The sequence below is a fragment of the Centruroides sculpturatus genome, unplaced genomic scaffold (genome assembly GCF_000671375.1).
Source record: "Centruroides sculpturatus isolate CEXI.00-Female unplaced genomic scaffold, Cexi_2.0 scaffold122, whole genome shotgun sequence".
Taxonomy (NCBI): Eukaryota; Metazoa; Arthropoda; class Arachnida; order Scorpiones; family Buthidae; genus Centruroides; species Centruroides sculpturatus.
Window position 1 is genome coordinate 342469 of NW_019384345.1, and position 20775 is coordinate 363243.

At 26.0% G+C, this 20775-nt stretch overlaps 1 long non-coding RNA gene across 1 annotated transcript in view; it reads left to right on the top strand.

Annotated features, from left to right (window-relative positions):
- Positions 1–11959: 11959 nt before the first annotated feature.
- LOC111635531 overlaps positions 11960–20775 on the top strand; it is a 33513-nt gene continuing 24697 nt past the window's right edge. The window contains exons 1-4 of the long non-coding RNA XR_002758396.1: positions 11960–12040; positions 16909–17057; positions 17854–18006; positions 19501–19644. This is a non-coding gene — a long non-coding RNA (uncharacterized LOC111635531). The remainder of the gene's footprint in view (positions 12041–16908; positions 17058–17853; positions 18007–19500; positions 19645–20775) is intronic.

Genomic DNA, 20775 nt, shown 5'->3' on the forward strand with positions numbered 1-20775 from the left:
TGGCCAAATCTTGTCACGATAGAAGCCGCATTCTTTATTGAAACAATATTTTATATACAATAGAGCATCGATTATCCGACCCCCGATTAACCGTCACATCGGTTAACCGACCGTTCTAGTCGGCAAATTTCAAATGTCCGTTAGTGATGTGGCGCTACAATATTTGGCTGTCTTGGCTACTTTAATATTATTTTTGTTAAATTTTTGCGTGTTTTAGCTGGCATCAATGGCTCGACCATTGAAGGGAGGCCAGTATTTAAACGAGACTTAATTTTCTAATTATGAGTGGTTGTTTGTTTTGTGAACAATAAAATAATTTAAAAATAATTTTTAACGATACAATAGCGACGATTATTATTTTAGAAAAAAATTTGTTAGGCTAAACATCAATGAAAATTCAACGCGAAGTTGGTTAATAGCGATATACTAATAAACTAATTACATGGGATATACTAATATCCTAATATACTATACTAATAATGTATTTTTTCATTCTTTTCTGTTATCCGATTTTTTTCAGTTATCCGACCAACCTGAGTCCCCAATTGAGTCGGATAATCGATGCTATACTGTATATATATATAGGCTACTAATAGAAGGTTTATGAATTGTAGTTGGGATAATAATTGTTTAAAATTCGGTTCATATGAACCGAATTTTAAACAATTTTATTCCAACTACAATTATTATCCCAATTACTATTCCAACAAGTTTTCTGACTATTATATAGTATGATTCACACATGGATTGTCTCCTTAAGTCGCTTGTTACGCTTACAATCCATGTGTGTATCACACTATATAATAGTCAGAAAACTTACAAGAATATTACTTGTGTAAGTAGTAGGCCTATATCTCAAGTTTATAAAAATAGATTTATAAGTATACAGGAACCACAGTAAGGGTCTAGAAAAGTCGCATGATGCTCGCGAGCTGCAGTTTAGCCACTACGAGCGTATGACATGCTTGATACTAATTGTTTTACAAAGAAATGTGCATAAGAAAATAACGAATTTAGCTTAGTAATGTTAGTTATATCGAACCAAAATATACAGAATTGTATCCTTAATGAACTACCGTATAAAACATGCAATTTTATAATAATAAAATTGCGCGTTCTATACTTTAAGAGTCCTTACTAGTAACCGAGTGGATCAAATCACCGAACACTGGTACTTGGGGGAGGGTTCACGCTTGACCGAGTTGGCTACGTGGAGTTTTCCGGGTTTCCTTCACATATATAATACCTAAGTAAGGGTCAGTTTCTCATAAAAAATTCTCCCGGAAGGTATCTGTATTATCAGATTGCCCATGTGTTGCGTTGCCGTATCTCATTAAATCAAATATAGCGTTCTTATTATTTCCTTTCCGGAATACTATGTAATTTAGAAACGAAGACTTTCAAAGCACATCCTTAATTACTTTTCATTTAATTTTATTAATTTACCACAAAATTGTTTATATAGAAAAGTCTAAATACCAAACATAAAGTACAATTAAATTGAAATTTTACTCTTGCTCCTGCCAGATTCGTTTCTGGCAGAAGCAAGAGAGGCAATCTTCTCCTAAGATTTTTCATGTTAAACAAAAGCTTCATTATTTCTTAAAAAAAATCCATCAACGAGTTGCTTAACTTTCTCGGCAACATTTGGTGGTGCCATCTGTTATCATATTTTGTTTAACAACATTTTATATTCTTAACTATTATAAAATGCCAAAAAGCTTAACTTTGAGGGTAGAGATGAGGTTTATAAAAAATTGTAAATGTTAATAATGAGTAAAATTGTCAAGTCTGACCCTACTAAAGATATACACGACTCCCCTTTCCCCTTTATCTCCTCACTCCCTCGACCTTTACTCACCATTTAATAGCATCAATTCCCTAACAAAGAAACCACCCTCCAAAATTTCAGAAATTTTCGACAAAAAACATAGGAGTTATTAAGCTTCAAACAGGATGAACAAAATCGTGTCATACACATACACTAACATCCATACATAAAGAAATTATCCCGAATTTTTTTTTGCATTTCTCGACGTTTCAAGGTGTCCTAAGTCCAAAAATGTAAAAATTGGGGGGAGTCATTTTTTGACTGATCGCCATACTTTCCCTCGTTTATATATAACATCCGTGAAGTAATAAAATTTAGTTTAATATTTTTTATCGTTGTTTTAATTTTATTGCATCTTTATGTTGTTTATGGTTTATTTTAAGGAATTAATAAAGCAACATAACTTTCATATATTGTTTATTTCATTACACGAATGAAAAATATCGCTAATATCCTCGTTTGTATAGTACTAAAACGCTTGTTTTTGATTATTTCTTTATAATCATCATATTTAATTCTTTTATAAGATCGATTGCATTGATAACTTTGTTAAATAAATTGGAAAGTAAATTTTGAATTCGCAAATTTTAATGAAATAAAGGAAAATTTTTAATATGGTTATACAATTTAATTTTTATCCAATCTCAAATTCTTCAATATAATTTATTCTAAAATAAAAAGTACTAAAGTTATTGGGTTGCAATTTGAAAAAAATTGTAGACCTATAAATTCCGACTGTCGTCAGTCCATTTGTCTGTCTTTCATTAATCTCGAGAATGGTGTTAGTTAAATGAAATTCAAGACCAGAGTTGGAACCTTTAGGGACAGGAGGACCCAATTAACTATAAATAAACTTCCGATATAAACCGGAAGTCACGTTATTTCAATTTAAAATTTTCCCCTGAAAGGTGTTAGATAGTAATCGGCACGACTCTATTGCTAACAAGAAAAGTATGATATACGGGGGCAAGCCTTACTAATTTGAGATAGAGAGCATTTATTTTAAATTAAATAAAATAAAAATATGATTAAAAATTGCAGTCCAGGATTGCTACGATGCCACAATAAATAATTGCTCGTTATATTTAAATTTTTTTCTTTTAAACCCAAATTATCAAAAATCAATTTTATAAAACTCTAAAGCAATCAATTCTATATAACAATATTACTTTATTATTTTTAAAATATTAAATATAACAAAAATTCCAAATAAAACTTTACATTATAAATTATTGCTTATTAATTTCACGAATATTAATTTGAAATAATAAAAATCAAACTTGAAAGACAAATCAAGTTGTCGTACTCAAGTCAATTAAAAGTTTCAGAAATGCTTGTATAGTAATACTCGACTTACGAACCCGGAATTACGCGATTTTCAAATCTCGTCGATTCGTCTTTTGTTTGAGCGCCACGCAGCTCTTGATTACTCACTAACCCCCCACACTATTGTTAATATTACATGTTCAGACGTGTCGCGCGGAATCGACACATAGCTACAATTTATTTTGTGTTATTTATTTCTGTGTTTGTTATATCTACGAAGATTTGAGAGACTCTATGTGGTATTTTCTTGTAACCGTGAACGAATCAAAAGATAAGATTAATGAGAACATTTATTAGCTTACATACATCCGACTTGGATTTTACACAAATTGTGAAATTATACCCCGACTTACGCGCATTCGACTTACGCGGTTATCGCTCGGTCCCACCTATCGCGTAAGTTCGGGGTATCACTGTATTGTAAAATGTTCATAAATTCTATAAATTAAAAAGTAAAAAATATATTTCAGAAGGAACTTTTTAGCTTTTGCTATGTTAAAATACAAGAACGAAAATGAAAAGACAGATCATACAACATATTAATAATTGTATAATTAGACAATTGAGTAATTCTAACCACACGAAGTGTCTTATGTCCATGCAATATTCAATTTAAATAAATAAGTAATGATTATACAACCCCACATTATGTGGTTAACGATTCTTCAAAGAAAAAAAAAGAAAAAAATAACGAAAATTATTAAGTTTTTAATTCAGGATAACTTTACTTTTCCATAAATTATCAAGTAAGCATTAACATTAATTTTATGTATTTATTGCTTAAATATCATTAATTATAATATTATATATAATTCACATAACTATATAGGGCCTACTTATCACATGACTAGTATATAAGCCTTATTAAACTCTTATAATTCAAGCCTTCAAACAGACTTACCTAAAAATAAGCCTATTTGTATTGTGATTAATGTGTCTTCACATTTAAACAAAAAATAATAGGCTATAAGAAATATTGAAATGTACTGTATTATTTTTAATTGATTTAAAATGTACGAATTTTATGATTCATAAACATTTTAAGATTTGGTTGCTAGATTATGAGTCTTTAAGCAGTGTAATTATATATTTTATTTTTTGAAAATATTTTAATTATCTTTGTCATTAGTATTTAGATTAATTAAGACATCTTTAAGAAGTATTGCCATATAATTTACATAAATTTGTCATTATGTGCATTAAGTGATTATAAATTTCTGTGTTTGAGAAATTCTAATGCTAAAAATTTGAATTTAAATTTATATTAATTAATATTAAAATATTCATTTACAAATATCTTATTAAAAAGTATATTTTTTGTTAAACAAAATAAATTATGTTTAATAACTTCAAGAAAAGGAAGAAAAGAAAAAAGAAAATTAATCAAACATTTATAGGTTAATATGTTTATTTCTAAAATTCAATATGACAAATAAAAATTGATAGATTTACGAAAAACCAAAATATTATTGAATTTTTAACTAACTTTGTTCAATAAATTTTACAAATAATTCTAAAATGTAGATCGATATTGCCACTGATCAATCTACATTAAAATACCTGAAATATCTCTCATAAACGATACTGCAGTTTAAATGTATTGATAATGTCAATAACGAACAGTGAAAAAGTTTTATATTTAGCAGTTTCAATTATAATTTAACAGCGATACTAAGTAATAATTCAGCTCTTAATCACATGGTTTTTTTACTACTATTTTTGTGTCGTGATGTGATAACAAACACTTGTTCTGCACGCCCAAGACTTGAAAACCATTTAATCACACAACAATCACTTATTAAATTTTTATCACTTATTTTATATCCAAAATTATTTAGAATTTTTCTTATGAAATGCTTATGCTTTACGATGTCCACATTTCCGAATGTATTCATTTATGACTGTACTATTAGATACAGAGGATCTGCGGACCAATACAAAATTACAGTCAAAATTACCGTACGGTTAACGTTTTAACAGCGAGATTTCGCGTCGTTATGAGCAAGCATGTAAATTTTCAGATACTGTACGGGGTATCACACTAAAATATCTGTTTACATGTCCTTCAACGTAATGGATAATTCTTTGTTTAAATACAGTTTCGTAGATTCGTCTGCTGACCATCGTTCATTCGGCTTGCTGTAGTTCAAAAGATCACCTAAACCAGGGATGGCGAACCTAAGAGCGTGCACAAAAGTGACACGTAAGGAGAAATAATCTGGCACGTAACGTATCACAGGATTTCGATTTATCATGTGTTTTTTAATCATCCTTTCGGTTTATTATTCGATCATTCTTTCTTTAATCAGGTTTTTTACATTTGTTCTAGTTAAAGCATATTTCTTTCATTTATTTAAATGTCATTATTCGAAGCCTAAAACTTTGACACGCATAAACATTTTTAAAGCTAACTATGCTTACTATATGGCGCGGGCTCAAAAAGGTTCGCCACCCTTGACCTAAACCAAATTAAAACTGAAGTAATAGGAGGGACGTGTACTATGACTGCATCGACGTTGTAATACACGCGAATTAAATCGACTTTGTGTCTGATTCTAACGTGCACTCCAATTTTTGAGACCAAAAACGTCTCCCCCCAAAAAAGTGCCGCATTAAAATCGAGAAAACACGGCAGTTTTGAAATGGCGATTATTTGAAACGTCTTCATCATATTCCATATATTCTTGTCCATATTTCGATTTTTTCCATATATTTATGAAACTATCCATTTTTCTTTAAGTAATAAATTTTAGGTGTAGAGATGTAATATTTTTAACTGCATTGCTGTCAACAATCAGAGTTTATTGCAATTGTAGCTTAATATTAAAATAAAATTATTGATATTTATTTATATATGATTAGAAAAATAACGAAAAAAAGGAAGAAAATATTAAACTTAAATTTATTATAAACAAAAAAACAAAAAAATTAGAGCTAGCTTATGGAAAGATTGCAGTAAATTTAATAAAGTTACTATGATCTAATGATAAAATAACTATAGTGGAACATCTTGCAACCATGAAAACAGTAGAGCACCTGGCACGAACAAAATAAGGTCATTCATATATTCGTGTGAATAGTGACAAGCCTATAGAATCTAAAATATATTACAATCGCTCCGACAGTACTGATTTTGACATAAAATAAATTTGCTATCGCAGTATACTCTAACTGTTTTGAATAGTTTTACATTTCTTTACTGAAAAATATGCTTGTTTTCAACACATGCACTCTAAAAATATGTTTTTGTAATGTACAGTACAATATACAGTGTCGATTTAGAGATTTTTAAAAAAATATATATTCTAGCTCTTAATCATATTTACATATTTTAAAATCATGCATGCAATTTAACAGAACTTATATAAATTATACAGTAAAAATTCGATTTAACGAACAAAATATCCATTCCGTTATGTCATATTGTGAAAACTAACACACTGTTAATTTTAAAATGCTTTTAAATGTAATTAGAATTTTTTCTTAAATTCAAGAATCACTGCTGTTAACTTCACAGAAAACCTACTTTATTATATAACGGACTTTCGACTTTAATGGACACCTCTCGCCCGAATTAGACCGTTAAATCAAGGTTTTATTGTAATTTGATAAATTTAATATATGAAGATCTAAATAGCATATATCTAATTATAAAATAATTTAAAAAGACCGATGTAAAGTTTGGGGCGATTTCCTGTCATCCATTAGAAAGCCCAAATTATTATATAATTTATATAAAATTAAAGCTTATGACGAGAGGAATATACAGGCATTAGTTTCAAGTCGGGGAACTAAAGGAAACAGGTCGAAAATCGCACTTTGTCACCTAAAGTAAAAGGTATATTTTCATGGCATGCAACACTACTATTATGCAAACTAATAAATGTAGACGAGGTGATGCACCAGCAGTCGGTCCTTCTGTCTCTTTTGAAATTCTAAAATTGCATGCAGCGTTCACGCTACTATTGTAAGGTAAAGTTGATGTTTGCGTTAAGAAAATTAAATATAGTAAAATCTATTTGATAAGTGATATTTGTTGTTTATTATATCTTTTACTATCAATTTATTACACGTATTTACAAGTCGGATGCAAAAATCAGGCAATCCATAGAGAGGTGGATAAACGCGACTTTCCACCTGTTCCATCTAGTTTCCCCGACTTGAAACAGAAATAAAGAAAATAAACAAATACAGTATAACGATTTTAATACAATTATTTCATTACATTTTTTTGTTTTCTTTTCATTCATTATAGTGTTTTAATATTTTTTAAATCGACAGACTTAAATTTTCAAGTTAATAAATGATTTTTGTATAAAAATTTAAAATAATTTATAGATATATTATAGATACAGTGCCAATCTCTAATCTGTTCAAATTGTTTCTGTATAAAAATAGAGGTAAAAATAATTAAAATTGCTATTAAAATGTTGATAAATAAAATTTTGATTTATAATAATATTAATCATCAAATGTGTTATATCAAAGTATTATTTTCAAATAATTAGATAGCACTAAATCGTGTCAACAATTTTAAACAAAAATTAGTAATTAACTCGATGAACTAATATTCTAATTCCAAAGTTAAAATTTTAAATATACGAAATTGAATTTTAAGTTGGTTTTAATTTTAATGGACTAAATCGACATAATTACACACATTTAACTTTACATGGTTTTTTAAACGCTAGATTGAGCACTATTAAAATGGTTTAGTCCAAAGAAGAGAGCTGGGAAGATAGAATGGAGTAAGAAGGGAGAAGAGAGGAGGGTGGGAGGAGAGCTAATAAGAATGGTAAGTAAGAGGTAAAATTTGAAGAACTACGCAGGACACGGTTAACCGGTTGAAAGTATAGAAAACTGATAATCTAAAGTCTGCAAAAACAAAACAAATAATACCTGAGTCTCTATGTAACATCCTTTTGATGACCTTCTGAAGAAATCTAACTGTAGGAAGAGATGCTTGCGTAGAGAAAAACTAAGGACTATAAGAGTAAATGTCAAATGTCTTGAAGTTCATAATGAAAACCTTACTTTGATCGTACCTGTACTTTACATATTAGATGTAGAAATGAGTTGGCGAAGAGCACATAGCCAGTTATAACTATTTAAAATAATCTAATGCTATCATACTGTACATGTTACAATAGAAAAGCAGATGCTTGAGTGTTGAATCCTTATTAAGCCCGTAGAGGCAAATAGGCATGTCTTTAATTTTTAATTTTTCTAAGTAACATAAGAAGTTACCATGCTAAGTTACAAGCTGAGTAAACCAAACACTAATTACAATACGTTTTATTTTTGCACGTGGTAATAACGTTTAGGATAAACNTGTCAACAATTTTAAACAAAAATTAGTAATTAACTCGATGAACTAATATTCTAATTCCAAAGTTAAAATTTTAAATATACGAAATTGAATTTTAAGTTGGTTTTAATTTTAATGGACTAAATCGACATAATTACACACATTTAACTTTACATGGTTTTTTAAACGCTAGATTGAGCACTATTAAAATGGTTTAGTCCAAAGAAGAGAGCTGGGAAGATAGAATGGAGTAAGAAGGGAGAAGAGAGGAGGGTGGGAGGAGAGCTAATAAGAATGGTAAGTAAGAGGTAAAATTTGAAGAACTACGCAGGACACGGTTAACCGGTTGAAAGTATAGAAAACTGATAATCTAAAGTCTGCAAAAACAAAACAAATAATACCTGAGTCTCTATGTAACATCCTTTTGATGACCTTCTGAAGAAATCTAACTGTAGGAAGAGATGCTTGCGTAGAGAAAAACTAAGGACTATAAGAGTAAATGTCAAATGTCTTGAAGTTCATAATGAAAACCTTACTTTGATCGTACCTGTACTTTACATATTAGATGTAGAAATGAGTTGGCGAAGAGCACATAGCCAGTTATAACTATTTAAAATAATCTAATGCTATCATACTGTACATGTTACAATAGAAAAGCAGATGCTTGAGTGTTGAATCCTTATTAAGCCCGTAGAGGCAAATAGGCATGTCTTTAATTTTTAATTTTTCTAAGTAACATAAGAAGTTACCATGCTAAGTTACAAGCTGAGTAAACCAAACACTAATTACAATACGTTTTATTTTTGCACGTGGTAATAACGTTTAGGATAAACTTATTAGATGCTTTGCTTGTAGTTTTTGTTTTCCAGTGTTTTTACTACAAGAGAATTATCGTTTTGATATCGATTTTTTATTGTAATCCGAGGTATTTTAGTGTATACTCTTTGAAGAGGTCTGTTTGGCTAACTTGTCTGCCTCCTTATTTTTAAGTATACCTTATGAGACTAGAAATCATTGATAATCAACAATTTGTGTTCTGGAGATAGTACTGATGCGAGTGTTAATTTCCATAATCAGTTCAGTGTATTTATTCATCTTGATCAGAAAATGAGCAATCTTATCTCTGCAAATATTCGGTAATGTCCCTAGGCAGTTGGACAGCAGTGTTAGAGCAAATAGTTTGAGCTTTTAATAAAGGCCAAAAGCTCAACTTACGTTATTAAACGAACATATTGTATATAACTAAACACATGCATTTAAAACTTACATAGAATAAAATATAATTTTCAGAATAGAAAATTTTATGCGCCATTATAAACAAAATAACTCGTAACTATTGATGATATCGCAAAATCTAATTATTAGTAAAGCAAAAATGTAGAATAACGTTAAATCAAGAAAAAAATAGTAATAATTATTATTGAATTTTTATCTACCGTTCATGACAAATCAACAGAATACAATGACTAAGGTAAATGAAGTACAAACGAATAGAAAATGAGCCATTTAATACCTAAAAGTCAAAACATAAACAAGAGAACCGAAAATACAAACAATATTAGATATGACAGTCGTTCTTAAGGATCCAGACAGATAGACTATATAGAGGAACACGCCACTTGCATTTGAAAATCATTGATATCAATAACGACGCTATCAATGCGTTAGTAAATACAAAAAAATATAGGCTATACTTTTGAAGACCCTTACAGATTAATATTAAATTTAAATGAAAAGAAAATACATTATTTGCTCAGTTATATTTAATAATATTCTCTATTTAAGAAGTTGCTTATAAAAAAATTATTATTCCAATAAAATAATAGTCTAATAATAATTCAACAAATATTAGCTAATTTTAAAATATAATTTAACGAACTGTAATCAGTAATTTTAATTTTTCTCCATATAATTAGATTAATTATATAACTTGTTACAATGCTTAAAGGCTGAATATAAAATATAACGTTATTTTAATATAAATTAGAAATTTTTAAAATTTATTATTAACGTAAAAACCGGTTTAATTTGACTTGATTAGTTATTATATAATAATATAAAAATCTATTAAATTATAAAATAAATCTCTTATCTATTGCACGTTGTACATTCTGTACATGCTACACATGTCATCCTGTCCTTTCAAAAATCGGTTGATCACAATGAAATATCGATTAAGTGTCTAGCAGCTCTCACTATAAACCGGAGGAGAATTCTAGGAAAATTAAAAACCAGAATACGATAAATATTCGATATCGTGTAACCAGCAAAAACTTCCTATTAAACATTAATATTTATTAATAAATATTAATAATTAATTTTCGAATAATTAAGGGAATAATGTAGATTTTGTTTTATACACTGATATCGGTGTATATGATAGTCAAATTTCTAGAGAGGGATGATTAAGGTAAACTTTATGCTTTATTTAACAAAGCTCTTTTAGAATGGAGAGCTTGAAAAAAAAATCAGTTAGACAGGAAAAATAGTTAAGGACATGCAATACAAAGATATAACAATTGTGTCTAGAGAAAACTCATTTCTTTCTAGATATAATAGTTTTAAGAAGAACAAAACCTTTTCGATCACAGTCTAGTTGCCTGAATCACGAGATGGCAACAAATTCATCAATCCGGCCACCTGCCTCAATATCTTAATTAAATTAAAAACAATAATCTGAAAATTTATTAATAAAATCCTTTCAAAACCTTTAATTTATCAGATTGACCGACAATGTAAAAAAGTCAAGGTAAATTTTTAAATATCGGATATTTTTAGTAAAAACATACAGTATTAAAATCAATAGATAGAATAATAAACTTATTTATTAAAGTAAAAACGCAAGTTATAGGAAGAGATGAAACATCACATTTGGAAAAAAAAATCATTTAAAAATAAAAAAAAGACAATTGATTAAAAAAAAAACTAAACTATTGTTCGAGTTAGAAGCTTTCAATTCTATTTAAGAAAATCAATTTAAATGTATAATTAGATTTAAACCGGAACAAAGATAAAACTAATCATAGTTTTTTTTTCATATTTAACGTAAGAAAATTGCTGGAGGGTAAATATGTTTCGGAACGATCGTTAAATTATTTTTATTCTATCTTTTATTACATGAGACAACAATGATTTTCTGTTTTCTTTAATCTTCGAGCTTGTCATAAAAACTAACCATTTTGTCTCGACGTCGAAACGTTATCCCATTCGTACAGATCACGCAGTTTCAGTACAAAATCCAATCAAGATACTTGTAAACAAAGACAATGATTACTCTAACTACATTTGAGGTTAGTTTTGTTTCAACTTACGAACATTGCCTTCATTTATCGAGGGATGAGGTCGTTAGCAGACATCTTTAAATTTTCTGTGGATTTGCCAATCAGAACGTATAAAATAATATTTTTCGTACGTATTAATATGTTAAATTTATTTTAATTTTTATTAATAATTTAATTATATTAATTTCGATTAATAAAATTTTTTAGGACTACTTTTTCTACGTGTTTGCTATGCGGATGTTAACAGGATTTATCTAGCGCTTTACACCTTTTATATAGCGGTTTTATAAGAAGGTAAGATTTATAAATATGATTAAATTTGCATTATTTTTACATATTTAAGTATTTAAATATATTTCTTTGAAGTTTCAAAAGTTAAATGTAATTTATACGAGATTTATTTTGAAAAAATACGCGAAACGCGGGCGAACGAATCCGTTAACAGGAAATCAAGAAACAAAGACAAAAGGTGGGATTTATTTAAATTTCAATTTTTCTATAAAATTTATACATTTTAGAAGGTTATTTTGTATAATTAAGCAAAAACGAACAAGTAAATTAAAAGAATTAACTCTTGTCTCTAATTTTTCATATAGAGATATTATATTATATATAAATGTAATTTTCTATTCATAAACATAAACGTAGCTATAAATTAATTAAAAATAATGAATTATAATTGATATTTTCATTTAATTTACATTAATTTAATATTAAGTGAAACAGATTCATGATATTGATGAAATAATATTGAATAAATTCATTTTAAACAATCTCTATGCCACACAGACAGGTGTTAATTAAAAAAACAATACAATAGCTTAAATTGTTATTTTATAAACAGATAAATTTAAAAATATAATTATTAAGTTTGTTTTTTTTATTTATCTGCATGTTATTCATGAAATTATCATATTTAAGGAAATTAGCTACTTCATTATTAAATTATTTATGTCTCAAAGATTAATAAAACACAAATTAAGTATAATATTTTAATTAATACACAGTACAAATAATATAAATATATCATATGAAAGTATATAGGAAACCATTTATTTATCATAGTAACTTTTACATTTGCACAGAGAAAATTCTGTATAATTTATAATTCTTGATAATAATAATAGTAATAGTAACAATAGTAAGTAGTAATTTATTATTCTTTTGGATTATACAAATCTATAGAATAAGGCTTTATTTACATTAATATTTCGTATAACACAATTTGCTAAAAATCTTTTTAAACAAATTAACCAGTTTAAATTTGAAAGATAGATAACAACTTTTATCAAATAATAGTTGTAGAAAAATCATAATAATACTATTTATAAGATTGTTATTTTAAACTTAATATACATTTTTTTATAAATATATCACTTTTCTTTTTTCTATCCTGATATATAATAAAATCTTTATGTTACTCTGTTTAAAGAAAATGTATTCTATTCATACAATAAACTTGTGATTATATATAATTATAGTGAAAATAACAGCTTAAAATTTTTAATTTTGCCCCTGTTTTTTTCTCTTTCTTCTTATAAATATTAAAAAATAATATAAATATAATAATTTTTGGCATGTAGTGTTCTGAAGAATATATTTATAGAGTTAATGAAACAAAATTCAGTTTGAACTGAATATATTTTAAAAAATTTATTTAATATAAATGTATTTTGTTTATAAAATGTAAAAATTCTATTCGAAATCATTAACTTTTAATTGTTAGTTTTTAAAATAACATTTGTATTTCAATCTAATTTTCTTAATGTAAACATTTTTTAATACCGAAACAGACTTTTTTTTTTTTTAAAATAAATAAATACTTATAAATGTTTTATAGTTTAATTAATATAAATCTTTACATTAGAATCTCTTAAACTTATTATCATAGTTATTTATCCATTAAAGTGTATTGGTGTCAAATAGGAAATTTATATTAATAGAATGGATAAGCCGTGCTCAACTTCGTGTTTAAAAATTAATAAAAAATAAGTTATGTAGATTAATTTCAGTAAATTGTATATTCGTTAAAGAATTTGAACCAAGTTTCGTATGAAGAATGTAGAGAATAAATAACGATGATAAATGGGATGACTATTCAAAGGGAGTCGTAGCATTTTTAATAAGCGATTTGCATTTACACGCGTGTTTGAAATATCTACTGATTCAGCTGCTTTGCAAAATGTAATCATGTGTTTTAATCCTAATATAGATGTGAAGGATAAGGCACAGATGAAGTCTTGCTTATAAAACATCTTTTGAATTATTTTACATAGCGTCAACTAAACTATGCTTTCTTATTTGCCAATTTAACCTGTTTCATTTAATAAATACTAAAAATATAAATGTATAATTTATAACATATTATATTTACTAGAAAGGAAAACGTTTATAAAATCTTAAAAAATAAATTCTTTTGAAATGTGATAATTTTTACTTTCAAACTGTTTTAAACTATAAACTAGATAGTTATTTAGATATATGTCAGTCGTATAGATGAACATTTTAATATTTGACTAGAATTTTGTAAAATTTGATATATAAAGTCTTTTATGTTCTCATTGTTTTTCTATGGCGGCTTCTTTGATCGTTTGTATAATGACTTGACATGCCTACGGCTAAATGTTATATTCACATTGTTTCTAACATGATTAAAACAGATAAGTTGAGAAAATTGACTTGTCGGTTACTTAAAAATTGATAAATTTTTTGTTTTTATTATAACACCTTTCTAGTATATTTACTTATTTAAAGTTAATATGAAATTATATTTAAATTTAAATAATCGGAAATAAAACAATAAAATATTTATTTATTTTTCTAATGATTAACAGTTTATTTTTTAAATAAAAGTTTTAAAAAACTTAAAATAGTATTTATATTATAAATACTATTACATTTCATATTAAAATATTTCGATTTTGCCTTATTAATTTTATATTTTAACATATAAATTTACGCTTTATAAATTCAACATATAAAGTTTAATTATAAATTATTTCAATAGGAATAAACATTTAAAACTTCAACTGAAGAGCAATACATAGGAGCTATACTGAGAAACCTCATTTAATATAAATTGTTTGTTGAAAGATCGTTAATATTATTTAACTTCAAAGAATAACTTATAATATATTTAAATAATATAATTGTATTCTTAATTTAATTTTTAAAAATCTAAATTGTTCATAGATTGTTCATAAATTTATGAATAAATTTATGAACAATTTATCGATAAATTTTATTTACATTTTAATAATTTGTATATTAATTATAAAATAAAAATAAATTTAAAAATAAAATACAAAAGTTATAAACAATATTTTAATTTTTTCCCCTCTAATCAAGTAATATTATTTATAACTTAAATCAAATATAAAATATTATGTAATATTTTAAATGAAATGTAATTATTAAAATATAAAAATGTTTTTGATAATAAAATGCCATTAAATATTATTTTCAATTAAGAATTGATTAAAATAATTGTTATATATTTTCGTTATTTACTTGTAATTTTTTAAATTATAGAAAGTTATGCTTATTGTTAATTTTAAACAACAGAATTATTCAAAACAAAACTGTACATAAGACATAAATTATGTAAATATTAAGATAAAAGTACATAAACATCTTCCACACGTCCACCATTTTAGTTTATTTACAGTGCATAGATATTTTATAAATTGCCTAGAAAGGCAGTTCCGTAACTGTCATTTATTAGTGAGTTAAGCTGGCTTTCATTGGTTCGAAAGTTGGACAGGCGATCCAGATATATCATCAGACTATTGACGAACGACCATGTTTTGATGCAGTATACGCCCAAACAGTCGCAACCTCAATGAAGATTCTGTTTTATACATCAAAGGCTAATTTGTTCTGTCTGCTTTTGTGTCTGGCGAGGTCGTCACACTTGTCTGCGTTATCAGTCACCTGTCTAGACAGGTATTCAAGCATCTTGACTTTCCAATAACGTGCATGTAACAGCACGTATCATACAAAACAGTCATATATATCATACCGCTTAATGCAATGGTCAATGTGATTTAGGTCGGAATTATTGATGCGAATAATAGGAACAGATTGAAAAGCAATCAAGTCCAATATAAAATTCTTTGAGAAAATTGTTATAATTTAAGAACTAAAATAAAATTTTAATTATTTAATGTTTTTATTCGGTTTCAAAACTTATTAAATTTTCATGAGTTAGAATTAGAGGAAGTTTATAGTTCGAATTGTAACATTGATTCAGTGTACTTTTGTTTTAATGTAAAACAGGAGGCGGCAAGTAAATCAAAAGTTTTTATTGAGATAAGATTACTCTTTAAAGTTTGTTTACTGTATTGGTTCTTGAAATATAAAAGTAAAGGTGTCACTCGGTTGAAATATTATCTCGTAAACTATCAAAAACCGGTTGAAAACGTTCGCATTCTGCATTCGACTTGTAAGTTCGGAATGTTAAATTCCATTCAATATTTCTGTAGGCTGTAAAAATCTAGAACAATCTTGACATTTGTTCCCTCTCAAAGAAATATATTGATACTAGTAATACAATGGTTAAAATTTATATAAAAAAATGTCACTTTAGTTATCATGTTAGAAAAAGAGGCTGATTTGATATTCAAATCATTATTTTTAAATATAATAGCGATTTTATAATTTTATTTTACCGGAACATCTTTTTTGATTTATTTTTTAGAATTGTTATTGAACAAATTAATACATACATATATTTATTTAAATAAAAATTTAATAATGTTTTTAGGAATAGAAATTACTTTTGCAAATTTATCAGAAATTTAATGCAAATTTAAAACGAAAAATTATATGTGATATCTAAGAAATTCTTGTAATTGAGAATATATATTTTTCAAAATATTACCACTGTTAAATAATTAAAACTATTCTAAGTAGAAAATATAGGAAAGTATTCAGAAAAAGCATGAACTTTTAGATTTTGACTCTTCTTTATCCATTAAACTTTAGGAGAAAATTGTTCAATTAATATTTCTGATTCTAACGAATATAAGCCCACAATAAGTAATAATAATACCATTGCAATATATATTTGTAATATTCTAGAATAGTGAAACTTTTAAAAAATATAAGAAAAACTTTAAATTATGATAAAGATTTATAAATTTAGAAACTTTTATTAATAGGCTACATGGAAACAGTAACAGAGAATTCAGCAAACGAAATATGTAACAAGATGATATTCTGATATTCTAAAATATATTCATCATAAAACCAATTTGATGGAAAATTTAAATCAAATTTTTTTGCAGTGTACTTAAACAACTTATCTATAGTAAGTATGAACGAAAATTTTAAAGTTAAGTGCTTAACTAGTTTGTATAACTTTTCAACGCTTACGTTTAGATTAGAAAATCATAAAAATTTTAATTTAGAGGATAATTCAATGATTACATTCTATATTTATATCAATATACGAAAGAAAGAATTTAACAAAGTAGGCCTGTATAAAAAGTTTAATTTAGGTGTAGCCTGTAGCTTTTCGGATAATAGAACATTGTATGCTTATATATTTACGTTTTATTCTGCACAAAGACAGAAATTGATCTTAAATAATGTAAAAGAGAAGGAAAGAATTAAGCAATGGACGAATTATATTAGTTTAATGTATCATTTCTTAGTACACTTAAATTTTTTCGAATAAATATTAATCTTTTCAATAGAAATTATTATTGATAAAATTATTACAATTTTTAAGCAATAATTTTCCGATTTATATTTTTAATAAGTATAGATATTCTATATTTCTGTGTAATATCTACACTAGCATGTACGTTTACAAATTAATTAATGTATAATATAACATAATTAGTACATATTTATTATTATTTTATAATAAATATAAATTAGCGATAAAGAAAAATGAGGTTTGAAATTTTGTAAACTTTTCCCGATGCTAAAATAATATAAGGAAAACACTAAAAACTAAAAAATTTTTCTCTGGAAGAAAGAATATTGTTTAAAGATTACTAAAAATTGTCTTAAATCTTATTCATAATTAAAATTTTTAAATCTAATAGCAAGGCAAACTCTAAGAAAGAGCCGATTAATTTCTTTAATTCTTTTTTTAGTGCCGTATCTTTAATGGACATCGACAATTATTCTGGGCCATTTTTCCCTATCATCGATCGCTCCTAACAACTGAACAGTCCTCATTCCAGTTCACTGTCGTAGATTTTGGAACCACGTCTTTAAATGTCCAGATCTTCCTTTTATCTTTCCTTGTAAGATAAATTTCATTAAATGATATTTTTCCTTTCTCGCTAAATATCCAAATTGCTCTTATATTAATATAACATATAGGCCTATAATACAAATCAAATGACAATTATCATTTTTTAAGTAATATTAGGTTCTAAAGAGGAAATAGTGTAAGTCTTATTGTCAGCACATATTCACAACGAAACTATATATCAATATTATTTAGATTTTTAATTTTTTAATATCTTATTTTGTTCTGGCTTTGATTTTCTAAAGGAGATACAGTACAGTTAATTACATTTAATGCACAAAATGACTTAACTTATTGAAAATTTAAGAGAATTTAGTTCACTCGTTCCTTTATATGAAAATCATAAAAAATAAAGTTGCATTTTATGGTTGTAATAAAGCTTTAAAATGCGTTAATTAGGCCTACTAATATTTATTAACTACCAATAAAAATTATTCTTAGAGAAAAAATAAATGAATAGAAAAATTTTCAAAAATAGGAGACAAAATAAAACTAAAATAATAGTGTAATGAATTATGGCTTTCATCCCCATTATTTAAAGTAGTTTTTCAAAACATCAGGCATGTTTACATTTACATTTTTTTAATGAACATATAACTTGATAAACTATATTTTTAAAGAATGGATCAATAAATGAAAATTATTTATCTGAAAATTTTAATGTATTATCTTTACATAAATTACTGATCTATCAAACAAACATGTAGGCCATCAAAAGGAAAGGAGCGTGCCTGCCACGGAACTAACGCTTCATAATATTTTTTGTATAAACAATATAAATGGATAAAATTTTGAATTATGAAATAGACGTTATATGAAATATTTTTTTTTGTCTATCTAAATATTTTTCCTCTTAAATTAATAATTGTTTATTTAGATATTTAATGGGTTATTTGCTACAAAAAAACAGGAAAGCTTGTTCGATGATGAATGGATGGAAAAGCCAGTCACAACAACCAATCAAACTCATTCGGAATTTATCTATAAAATTTTTTAAAATTTAATATAAAACCAACGAAAAAGTATAATCAATAATCAAATATTTAGATCTATTTTTAAATGCATAAATTAAACTAAGCATAAAAGTATACTTCAAAAAAGAAATATCATTATAAGTAATTTTAATAAAAACTTTTATTAACACAATTGTTTATTATTATTATTTATATATTAAATAGTTGGGTATAGGCTATTAAATAAATTTAATTAATATAATTGAAAACTTGAACGTTATAAAGAAGTCGTTCATTAATTACGTGTACAGTTTTTGAGCCACATTTTTCTCTTCCTGTTGTGTACAATAATTGTACTTTTCGCTACCTCTTCTCCTTAAACTACACACATAATTAACGGATATATTTATACAGTATTATATGTCCGTTAATTACATCATACAATAACTTAATATTTATATTATATACTATTAAGTTATTAAAATTAAGTATTACATTTTTTATTTAAAAAGCTTAAATACTTTTATTGCTAGGTTCAAATTATTTAGATGCGTTCATTTTAGAAAGTAAGATAGCTTCATTAGAAAACGGTACTAACCAAGTCATCGAATATTCGAAGGATAAATCATGAGAAGAAAATGTCCAAATACTTTAATTTTTCTTTTTAGATTAAAAAGGTAAGATTTATTTTATATAAACTTACTTTTTTATTATTTATTACATTTATAATCTTACTTTATAGTAAGATTAAATGAAACATTATTAGAAATATCATTTTTAAGTTTAAGCTTTATTCTATTCAACTTGCTGTAAAATAACTTGAATAGAATACTAATTTATTTTTACTTATTTCTCTTATGAACGAAAAGTATGTTAATATTCGTATATAATGAATAGTAGACTATTAAAAGTTACACATATTTCTAATGTGAAAAATTGATTTTGATAGTGTTATGTACAGTACGTTTCTCTTATCATAAATTAATGGGATTTTGAAAATTCTGATTGTACTTAACAAAATTCCAGTTAAAAATAGCACAGTTTCGAAACGCGACATCTCTATCCTCTAACTAATTCGTCTTAATATGATTGTGTTTAATAAGACAATTTTAAATTTATAATAAACTTTGTTAACTGTCTGTCTTCATCAAAACGAGCGGCGATTCCAATCCTTCTTGCTTGTCGGCCCCATTTCCAAGACCATATTTAATTTTTCGGCTTTTTTCTATACTGATACAATATAAAAATAAATTACAAATACGATTATTAAAAGCTCAAATAAGAATTAATAATAGGCTATATTTTTATTAAATATAAATCAAAATTAAAAATTATGTTTTACATTACTAAAATTAAATATATCTCAATTATTTTTGTATTACTATTATTACTTTAATTATTTTTTTAATGTAATAAAAATAAATTTATTCTCCGATCTCCAAACAACCCCTAGTAATTTATCGACCCCTAGATAAATCGATTGATCCCCTGTAGGTCGCTAGCACATTAGGAAAATTCCTAATGTGTTAGTGACTGTTTTATATTAATAATAACGATTATAACTGTAAAAGTTATTTATGTACAAAAACAAACGAGGGGTTTATTCTAAGAAATAATTTAAAATTCTATAATTCTTATATATGTTTATAATGTTTAAAACATTTATAAAATTATTCATATTTATATATGTATACAGTAGAGCATCGATTATCCGACTCAATTGGGGACTCGGGTTTGTCGGATAACTGAAAAAATCGGATAACCGAAAAGAATGAAAAAAAAACAATATTATAGGCACAGTTTTGTTC